We start from the raw sequence: 10063 nt of genomic DNA on the forward strand, positions 1-10063 counted from the left end.
GTACCGATGACGTATAGAAATGCGTCCTTGCAGCCTGCTTGCAGCTCGAGGCAGAAAGTACAAATTGCCATGGTAACGATAAACATTGCCCTACGAGCAATGATCTTTGCCTACGAGTATGAACACAGACGAGAACACCGGAGTACAGAAAACAGTGACATTTTGTTGTGTACGTACAATAAAAATTTAAACTGCAATCAGGTTGTTGTGTTTGTTGTGGGACAGGCAGTATTATCCTTGCAAACGGGAATAGCTTGAAGTGTTGTCGATTAGCTTGCAACAAGCTGTTTATTACAGTGGTTAGCAATTAAAAGCTAATAGTTAACGTCGCTGTTATTTAGCATTGTTGCTTTTTGTAGGAGTTGGGAAGGAGCCTCAGACCTCTGTGTGCTGTTTATATTTTCCAGGTGTGTCATTATTTTCTATTAAAGAGTCACTTCACCCCATAACTCCACCCACTTCACATTTCTGAAAACTGCTTTCGAAATGGGCGAGACTTTCTGAAATTTGGAGAGAGAGTGCAGCACTGCTACAACCAATCAACCATGGTGATTTCGTGTCAATCTGGGAATGAGTGCTGCAGACATGGCTTATCACAGGTAGGCTAATCAGGGCAGCAGGTGTTGGGGCGTTTCAGTCCTAATTTGTAACGACCCGGTGACGTAGTGTCGGACTAGAAGTGCAGGACAACGTCAGCATTCCAATAGTATTTTGGACCAACTGTCAGTACACGATCCGTGACTGACTGTAAATCCGTACCGCGCATGCGCATAATCTTGCGCATGCGCAGAAAGTCACCGTGTTTTTTCGATTGTTTACGACACTTGCATGATCGGTTCTACGCATGATTGTATCTATAAGGCTCTGGTTTATACATACCGTTAGAAGTAGAAGAGTAATAAAGTATAAATAGTTTAAATGTACATGTTTTAAATGAACAAAAAGAAATATAGCGGTTACCCAGACAGCAATTACGAGCTCGAATAAATGTCGATCGCTGGTCTGGGTTCCCAGATAGCAAAATGGCATTGAATCAACGTTGAAAGGATTCGTTGAATCTGCATTGAACTCCGAAGTTGTTTCGACATTGAAAGCGCTCGATGAGATTGCCGTTGAAACAACATCACCATTTCAATCATCTAAAACGTGGATTCAACGTTGATTCAACCAGATGTGATTGCCGTTGAAATTACATTGAAATTTCAATGATAATCAAACGTTGATTCAACACTGATTCAGTGCTCATTCAATGGTACTAATATTGAAATTTGGTTGATTCAACATTGAAAACGTGTCATAAACATGCTTTACCGGCAGCTGGTTCCAGAACCTCACTGCGTAAGTTAAAGTGTCACGTTGTCCCAGTAACGCGATTTCCTGTTATAAACAAACGACCTGCAAGTGGCATTTTCTATTTCCACCGTGTTGTTTATTTCAAAATGAAAAATGAATTTTAAGCGGTAAAAGTCACTACCATGTCGAGGCGTGTATGTATGCTTCTGGTGTAGGCTAATGTTCACGCTAGCATGGGGTGGAAAGTGTATAATGTAATGGCAAGCTGGGCTAATCTATGATTACATTAAGTTAGCTAATGCTAGCGTGAACGTCTCCTTTTAGTACACCAGAAGCATACATAAGCGCCTCGACATGGTAGTGATTTTTACCGTTTCAAATTCATTTATTTTAATTTTGAAATAAACAACACGGTGAGGCGATAGAAAATGCCACATGCAGGTCGTTTGTTAACAGAAAATCGCGTTACCGGGACAACGTGACACTCACTCATGCACTCTATGAATACGGATAAATACAATCTGGTTGTATCGGCTGGCATAACATGTCCGTAATAAATACAGTGCAACAAACTGCACTTTGAACAGTAAAAATGAATTTAAAAAAGCACAGTTCACCAAACATACCATTGCCATAATAACCATGAATTCAAGTTGGCTTAACATTTGTCTCAAGTCTTACTAAGCAAAATGAATAACAAAGGTGTTTAATATGAAAACAATCATTTTATTCCTTGTTAATGACCTTCACATACAAAAAACAAAGATGGCCTGTTCAATTAATGCAAACAACTCTACTACAAGTTCAATGTGAAGGGTTTTGTCAAAAATGAGTGTTTACTCTGAAGTCAACCATCACATATTTTGCACACATTTTGCCATGACTAACTCAAAGTTATTATTAGGTACAAGAACAGCAGTGTGTTGACATCAATGTTTGGAATTATCTAAATGTACAACTGAAACTGACTGACTGAAGTCATTTGTGAAGGTCAACAATATCGACCTGTGATGCATATAGAGCAGCTTTGTCAGTTCAGATTTCTCTCTTTGTTGGGCCTATATATACAAATTGTAGGTTGTAATGAGAAAATATGATAAAATAATCATATTTCAACATGGGAGTCAAAATGTCCATCAGATACTGGAAATCAAAATCGTATAATGTACTCACTGGGTAGGATGCAAGGTATCTATGACGAGAGCATAGTAGCTGCAAAATAAAATTACCAGGATACCCTGCTTCCTCCACAAATGTCAAAAAATGTGAACAGTCCGTTTCATGAGCTGAACAGAGTTTCTTTCCATAGCTTGCGAAGAAAAAAAGTAGGCCGTGCAGTATGGTGAACATCATGAATCCAACACAAGGAGGCATTCTGATTATTAAAAGGAGAGAGCACAGAAAACACACGTGTCAAGTAATGAGATTTAGAGAGTTTCTAAGTCAAATAATTACTTCCATGGACAAATGGATGGGAGGAGTAAGAGCAGTAACAAAGTAAAATAAAAAGGAAAAGTACTCGGGCAGAGATGTCTTTCAAAAAAAAAAAAAAAAAAGGAATGAGCTAGAAAGAATAAAGTTTGATGAAGTTGTGCAACAAATGAAGGGATACTTACCACAGTTTGCAGAATACCGGAGAAGGTTGAGAACGGAGTGTAGTGGACATCAGGAAGTCAGGCTTATAGGACATCTGAACATCTGCATAAGGAAAAAGAAGAGGGAACACTTTTGGCATACATGTGGAGTTTCAAATAGAGAGAGGGAGAAAGATATCACTGTGGCAGACCTAGGATGATGAGGTGAGGTGATATGTAGAAGTTATATAACAAAAAGATAGAAACAAGAATTTGGGGATACTAAAGCCTACCTTACATTGACAGACTTTGCAAAGATTTGGAAAAGATTTTTGAAAGACTACAGTCTCAGACCCTCTCACATCTAAAGACAATTCATTGAGTTTTTAGTCACAGTCTAGTCACAGGCCAGTCTCAGATTAGGATTTTGCAAAGACTGTGGGTCACTATTTACAAGACTGCTGCTAGATTCCTTCAAATTATTTCCATCGTGCAATAGGCTACACGTCATCATTAACAGGAAATCACATGATGGCCTACTCATATCAAAGTATTTTTTTCGCGTTTCTGCAGCATTGTTTGATGTGTGACATCACTAACAGATATAGAGTTGTTCTGTCTCGTAGAATAGCCGACTAATAAATTATAAGAAATGAAATAACAAAATAATCATATAGGCTACAGCTGTCGCCTATTTTGCCCCTTCCTGTTTTCGTGTTCGCGAGAGGTTACTATTGGTTTTTAATGTTCACGTCACTATTTGCATGAGCCACGACTGAAAAGACTTCCGATAATATCAAACATGTTTGATATTGTCGTAACGGCAAAACTAGAGAAAGACTGCCTCCGACGGACTTAAAACCGCTAAGATTGGCACCTTACACTAAACGATTTAGATGACGGGAGCGCGCTGCGATTCTAGCACAACTCTCAAGATTTCCGCCCGATTTTGGAAATTTAGTCGCCGACTGTTAAAACAGGCCCAAATCGTGCAATGTAAGCCAGCCTTTACCAAAGTTTGCAAAAGACTGGAGAAGATTGAGAACAGAGTGTAGTGGACATCAGGAAGTCAGGCTTATGGGAATGCAAGAGAAAAAACAATCCTGCCTGGTGCCTTTGTTGAGAGCCAGGACATCTGCATAAGGAGAAAGAAGAGGGGACACTTTAGGCATATATTTGGAGTTTCAAATGGAGAGATGGAGAGATGGAGAGGAGGGGGGGGATAGCTGTGGCATACCTAGGATGATGAAGTGAGCTAAAGCTATGCAACAAAAAGATAGAAACAATAATTTGGGGATACAGTGGTGACAGAAGACCACTGTTAATGAGACCTGCCATGAGACATGACATTACATGGATATTTAAGACGACCACAATCTACCAAAATGAGAATTGTTAGGTTTGAGCAGCAAAACCCATACGGAAAAGACATAGAAAAACTTATATGCCAGCAATGTGTTTTATATACAAAACGTTTATGATTTACTCTTAATCTATCAGGTTTTTATATGCCAGTGAAACCATTATAAGATCCTTGCTAAATCTGTGTAACCTGAAACATATAAAACATTGTAAGCTGTAAGGACTGTATGACGTTGTATGAGGAAAACGAGAAAGGGGCCACTTTCAAGAGTAAATCATACAAGTTTTGTATATAAAACACATTGCTGGCATATAAGTTTTTTCTATATTTTCCATATGGGAAGAGCTGACTGACGAGCCCACCACGACCCACTAGGATTGCATTGCTAGCAGTGAAAAATGATTGCCTAAGTTTTAGAAGTTTGGGCAGCAAAAGCGCTGGCTGACGAGTAAATGGTTTGAAATTGTTTGAAAGGCAATATTTGATGATAGTTTTCTGATTAGTCAGTGAAACAGTGGGTCACACCTACGACCAGAGTCGCCAACGCATATGCAGATCATTCTTTTACGTGTGTCGGTAATATTCATAGCTCTCTCGCTACCGAGCTCAGCCGATCAACGGTCCCAGGTGTCGAGAGCTTCCTTCGGTAGCAGCTAGCAGCTAAAGCTGGGTCACGGCCAGGGCTGGAGCTCTGCAAGCTAATAAGCTAACGGTTAGCAGTTAGTTCTGGTGCTCCAATCTTCAAAATGGATGTAGCTGCTACCTGCTAATGGTAACCAACCAACCAACACTAGACTAACCATCCACGTATCGATAACAATTTAACCGTGAATCCAACTTCAAGTCTAAAAACGAATATTAACATAATAGCTAATCTAGCTGCTAACTCACTAGCATAATGATGTTAGCACTAACGAACAACAAATTCAGTTCTTTCACCAACACGGTCGAACTACATCTTGCAATAACCCATTTAACAACTTTTTCTAGTTTAGTTTCTCAATAGTGACCGATAAAAAATGAGAAATGTCGAACTTACCTTTACAAATGTTGTGCTGATACCTCTATTTCTTCTTCTCTAACGTGTGCAGTGCAGCGAGAGGATCCAGCTCCTCCGAGAGAAAATTCAAATAAAATCTGCTGCTTGCTGATTGGATGGTTGATTAAAGCGCGTACCAAAGCTCTATTCTAGAATCTTCGGCCCATACCTTCGGAACATTGACATTGAAACAATGTTGATGAAATGCCAGTTTTTCAACGTTGAAATTATGATTACACTTAAACATTGAATTGATGTTGACTTTTTAACTTCAACCAAACATCAACCAATCTGACCAATTTTCAACTTTAAATCAATGAAGTTTGCTATCTGGGTTGTGTTTACAAAGTTAGCTACTTGCTAATGTTAGCAGCTTAGCTGGTTGCTAAGCGAATTCCAGACACTAGCAACTGTGACAACTCAATGTCCTCACGCTAACGATTAGCTTTACGTCAAATCAATGATCTTAAAGTCTCAAATACACACTACGCACAAATGTACACATTCACACAAATGTCATGCTAAATCTTAATCATGAAATACAGCTGATCTGGGAAACATTTTCTTTTAGTGTCCCGTAAAGGTTGCATGCGTGCATGCACACCTGTATGCCTAATATACGTAGTATGTAAATAATTTGACTGGATCAGACAGAATGGGAAAGATGATCACCTAGCAGCTACATTTAAATGAATGCTATTATAGCCATTGATTAATGAAAAATATCAAAGTAAACCAACTTGTTGTGTCGACAAAAAAATTGACTCAATTATTGTTTATTACTATATTTTATTGCATACTCGAAGTAGAACACATCTTGGCAAAACCCTTCATGGTTATAGAGTGTATTGGTTTTCATCCTATTGAAGATGCTCTGCAACTTCCGACTGTAAATACACCTCAGTATCACCACACCTCTTGAATTTCCCCTTGGGGATCAATGAAGTATCTATCTATCTATCTATCTATCTATCTATCTATCTATCTATCTGTAGTAGGCTACAAGAGACCCCCCCTTCTTTGTCATGAGTGTATATTAAACTAGAAAATGTAATTCCATGGAAGGAATTACCATTGCATGTAAATGCAAAAAGGTTGCTGACTGTGTAAAACATTGTATTAGGCCTAGTTAAAAAGACAACTAGGCTACACAGAAGAATAGATAAATAACTATAACCCAATTACAATTCCACTGAAAAGTCACATTTAAAAAGTGATATAGCCTATGAAAATGCATCAAAATTGTGGATATAGGCTATTATGGAAAATAACTCTTCATTTATTAGAATTTAAAAGACTGACATGAAGTTGCCAACTTCAAACGAGTTGCAAGAGCTGACACTTTAGTAGCCTACATTGAAACGACTGGTAGGATAGCTATAGCCTTCATATCTACACTAATGCAGGTTAAAAGTAGGCCTAGGCCATAGGCTATAGACTTAGACACCATTATTTAGCAAATTTGGTACGACCGGAAATCTAAATTCGCTAGAATAACGGAACTATTGGAATACAGAATACCTACAATCTCAAACAACGCCAATCAACGATGATGCAGCAACAGGTAGGATATCTAGCAAATGTAACGTTAGCTTACAGTAGGATGTTATGTAGGCTATATTACAGGATGACAAGCTAGTATGTTCTTCGAAGTGTCTCCAGGTGTGTGATTGTCCTAATAGGAATGCACAATAAGCTGTTAACAAAGGTTTTTAATTTGTGAATGATACCGAAAGCTTTAAATGATTGCCTGGCTGGCAAGTCCCTATAGCTGAAACGACTAGCAGCTAGGTTGCTAACAAACAAACGTGAACATGATATAGCAATGCAGTTTGTGCTAGAAACGACTGTGAGTAGGCTTGAACCTAAATGTCTATCAGGTTGGACTTCACTTAAAACGCTGGGTGAAGATCGGTGTCGTATAGGCTGCTCTGTGAGATGGCTAAAAGCCCTTGTGTAAGCCCTGTTGGCCTTGCAGCCTACCCGACGTTAAACCTATAGCCTGGAGCAAGTTTGGTTGTCATTAGCTAAATACAGTGTTAAATTTACGTTGACGTTAGGTTAGATTGTCTTCAGCTGTTGATAACGTTACCGAGAGCAAACCGGTTACTGTAATGATATACACAAATGTAAGGAGTAGCAGCTAGCCTAACAGGAGACAAGACGACAACGTCCTGGGTTACAGTACAGCTTAATGAGTAGACATATAACATTCAGGTTCAGCCTAGTTTAGCGCAGTGGTGGATCCTTGATTACGGACAGCTGAGCACTGACGTAACAGAGGCTTCGTTGCCGCCAAAGCTTCTCAATGTTAACTCTATGAGAGTTTTTCATTCTTTTATCGTAAATATCTTAAAAAGTATAAAGTTCACAACTGTGAAAAATACATTCGTCAAATCTCCGTTACAAGACCTTTGTATGAGTGCTTGAATGACGTCAAACGGTTAAGTGGTTTTAGCGTCAAAAACCGTTGATTTTGGTCGGAAGAAGAATAATCCCCATAATAATAAGAAGAACAGGGATAACAGTACATTGCATTTACATGCAATGTAATTACCACAAAAGTCTAAGACTAAACAGAACTTAATAGAGTGTGCGTGCCTCTTTCCACAAATCATGTGTAGTGGTATAGTCATAAGCTAGGAGGTCAAAATGGCAAAACATGATTTAGATAACTTATCGGTGTATTCATCTCCGGTAGGGATTACTGCAATGGGTTTTTCGCTTGGGTGTCATTGAGTCAAGCCCTCATCTACTTCTTTGGCTTCCGAGGTTTTCTGTGAAAGAGAATCACCTTGAGTTGACCATTTTTCATTTTGAATGCACTTCATTCACATCAATGTATTATAACTGGTTGGGCACCGAAACACTGTTCTGGTATGGCAGAGGTGCCAATGCAAATGGTAGTAACTGTACCGAATGACCGCAATAACATAATAAACTACGAGTCCCTGTACATCATACGCCATTTCTAATATCTTGCTCTGATAGCGCCACATTAAGATACAGTTAGCTAACATAAACACTAGATGTACAAGCTTAAAGCTGAGGGGTGCACCACATAGGTAAGTGGACAGTGTTTGAGAACTCACATGAACAAATGCCAAGTACCTTGTCAAAAGTCTAGCAGCTACTATGTAAAAGGCTGTGAAACCCACAGCAAGCTGTTTAACATTCAAATGTATTGTGCATATAGAAGCACTGCGATATTGAGTATAACTTATTGTTAAGACAAAGTTGTACTCAACACTGATAGCAATAGCGACAGTACCCTCTAGAATTATTGGCACCCTTGGGTAAAGTTTACTAAAACCTGTATAAAAACGAATCTTTTGGTGATTAATTGTACTCCCACAATGAAAACAATGAGGAAAAAATATATGATTTAGGCTACCTAAGATGATCTGTCCCCATGTTACACCCTAAAAACTACCAACTCTTAGAAGAGTCTGTCAATGTCCCACTGAAAGATGGTGTTAACAAGCACATAGAAGGGTGGAATATAACTAATTATAGGTTAAATCACATCTACTCTTTAAAGGCATTCCAAAAATATATAATAGGCTACTTAAAGGAATAGTTCGGAATTTTGGACATAGGACCTGATTTCCAACTTTACCGAGGTGATATAGGTCGGTGGAGACCTTTTTTATCGCGTTTTGCCCCTTCCTTCAGTTGCAGCGTCCCCCTTTGCTAACGCTGGTTTTGAGCTAACACATTTCTACGGTAACATCAGTCTGACATCAACAACAGTCTTACTCCCTCCACCGCACACCCGAGACAAGTCAATTAAATCGTCGGACTATCGATATACATGTCCGTGTTGATAGAATAATTTTAGAAATAAAACTAACCTTGCAACTCAATGATTTATTACATTTTGAGGGACTAGTTTCTCAATATCAATCCGCCACTGCCATACAGGGAACAAAGTAGGCTATTGCAATGCGATGCAAGGTTCGTTTTATTTCTAACATGGTTCTATCAACACTAGGCATGTGCATTGATAGTCTGACGTTAAAATGTATTTGTTTCGGGTGTTCTCTGGAGTGTTTTCAGTGGCAGGCTGGATGTTACCGTTGACTTGCGTTATCTTGGCACCAGATTAGCACGAGATGAACGCTGCAACTCATAGGAAGGGCAGAAATTCACTGAAAATGGTCTTCACCGACCTATATCACCCAGACTGAGTTGGAAATGAGGTCCTATGTCCAAAATTCCGAACTATTGCTTTAAAATACAGCATAAACAATACACTAATCCAGCGAAACACGGAAGTAACACATGTTACGGCCCGGCCGCGCAATGTCTTAACCCCGCCCATTTTGCAATTACGGGCCTATGTGCTCGTTTCCTCTCTTCCTCTGTGTGCCCAGGTGTGCCTAATTTGGTTACATGTCGGCAGTCCGACATCCTGCCAGTCCGACATCCCTTTCGTCCGACATGCCGCTATTCAGACATGGTGTTATTCCGACATGCTGCCAATCCGACACATTTTAGTACCCCCATTCCGACAGTTTACAAATCCTATTTTTTTTCCCACGTCAATTTAACGGACCTATATGAGCCCGACGGACGCAAAGTGCGTCAAAAAACACACCCATTCTTCTCTGTTACATTGCTCCACGATTATTAGTCACAGCGAGATGAGACCTATATTGCATGAAAGAGCTCAGAACCGGTAGCCTAGAAATCTAGACGCACCCTAGCGGCCAAAAATATTTTTGCCTAGCGGGATGGTCTAGGGTCGCACCGTTGAGGCCAAGACTGCGCCAGGCTGCAGATCGGCCTGAC

The 10063-nt window shown here is 39.6% G+C and overlaps 1 long non-coding RNA gene across 2 annotated transcripts; it reads right to left on the reverse strand.

The window, feature by feature from the left end:
* Positions 1–2434: 2434 nt before the first annotated feature.
* LOC134075748 (uncharacterized) lies at positions 2435–5321 on the reverse strand. 2 transcript variants are annotated; one of them, XR_009938474.1, is made up of 4 exons: positions 5270–5321; positions 3880–4002; positions 2910–2991; positions 2435–2668 (listed from the first exon to the last, which is right to left on the reverse strand). It is a non-coding gene; the product is annotated as an uncharacterized LOC134075748 (long non-coding RNA). The 2 variants fall into 2 exon arrangements; XR_009938480.1 differs by lacking the exon at positions 5270–5321 and having other exon boundaries at positions 3880–4081.
* Between the last annotated feature and the right edge of the window lie 4742 nt (positions 5322–10063).

Source organism: Sardina pilchardus, chromosome 1 (assembly GCF_963854185.1).
Source record: "Sardina pilchardus chromosome 1, fSarPil1.1, whole genome shotgun sequence".
NCBI lineage: Eukaryota > Metazoa > Chordata > Actinopteri > Clupeiformes > Clupeidae > Sardina > Sardina pilchardus.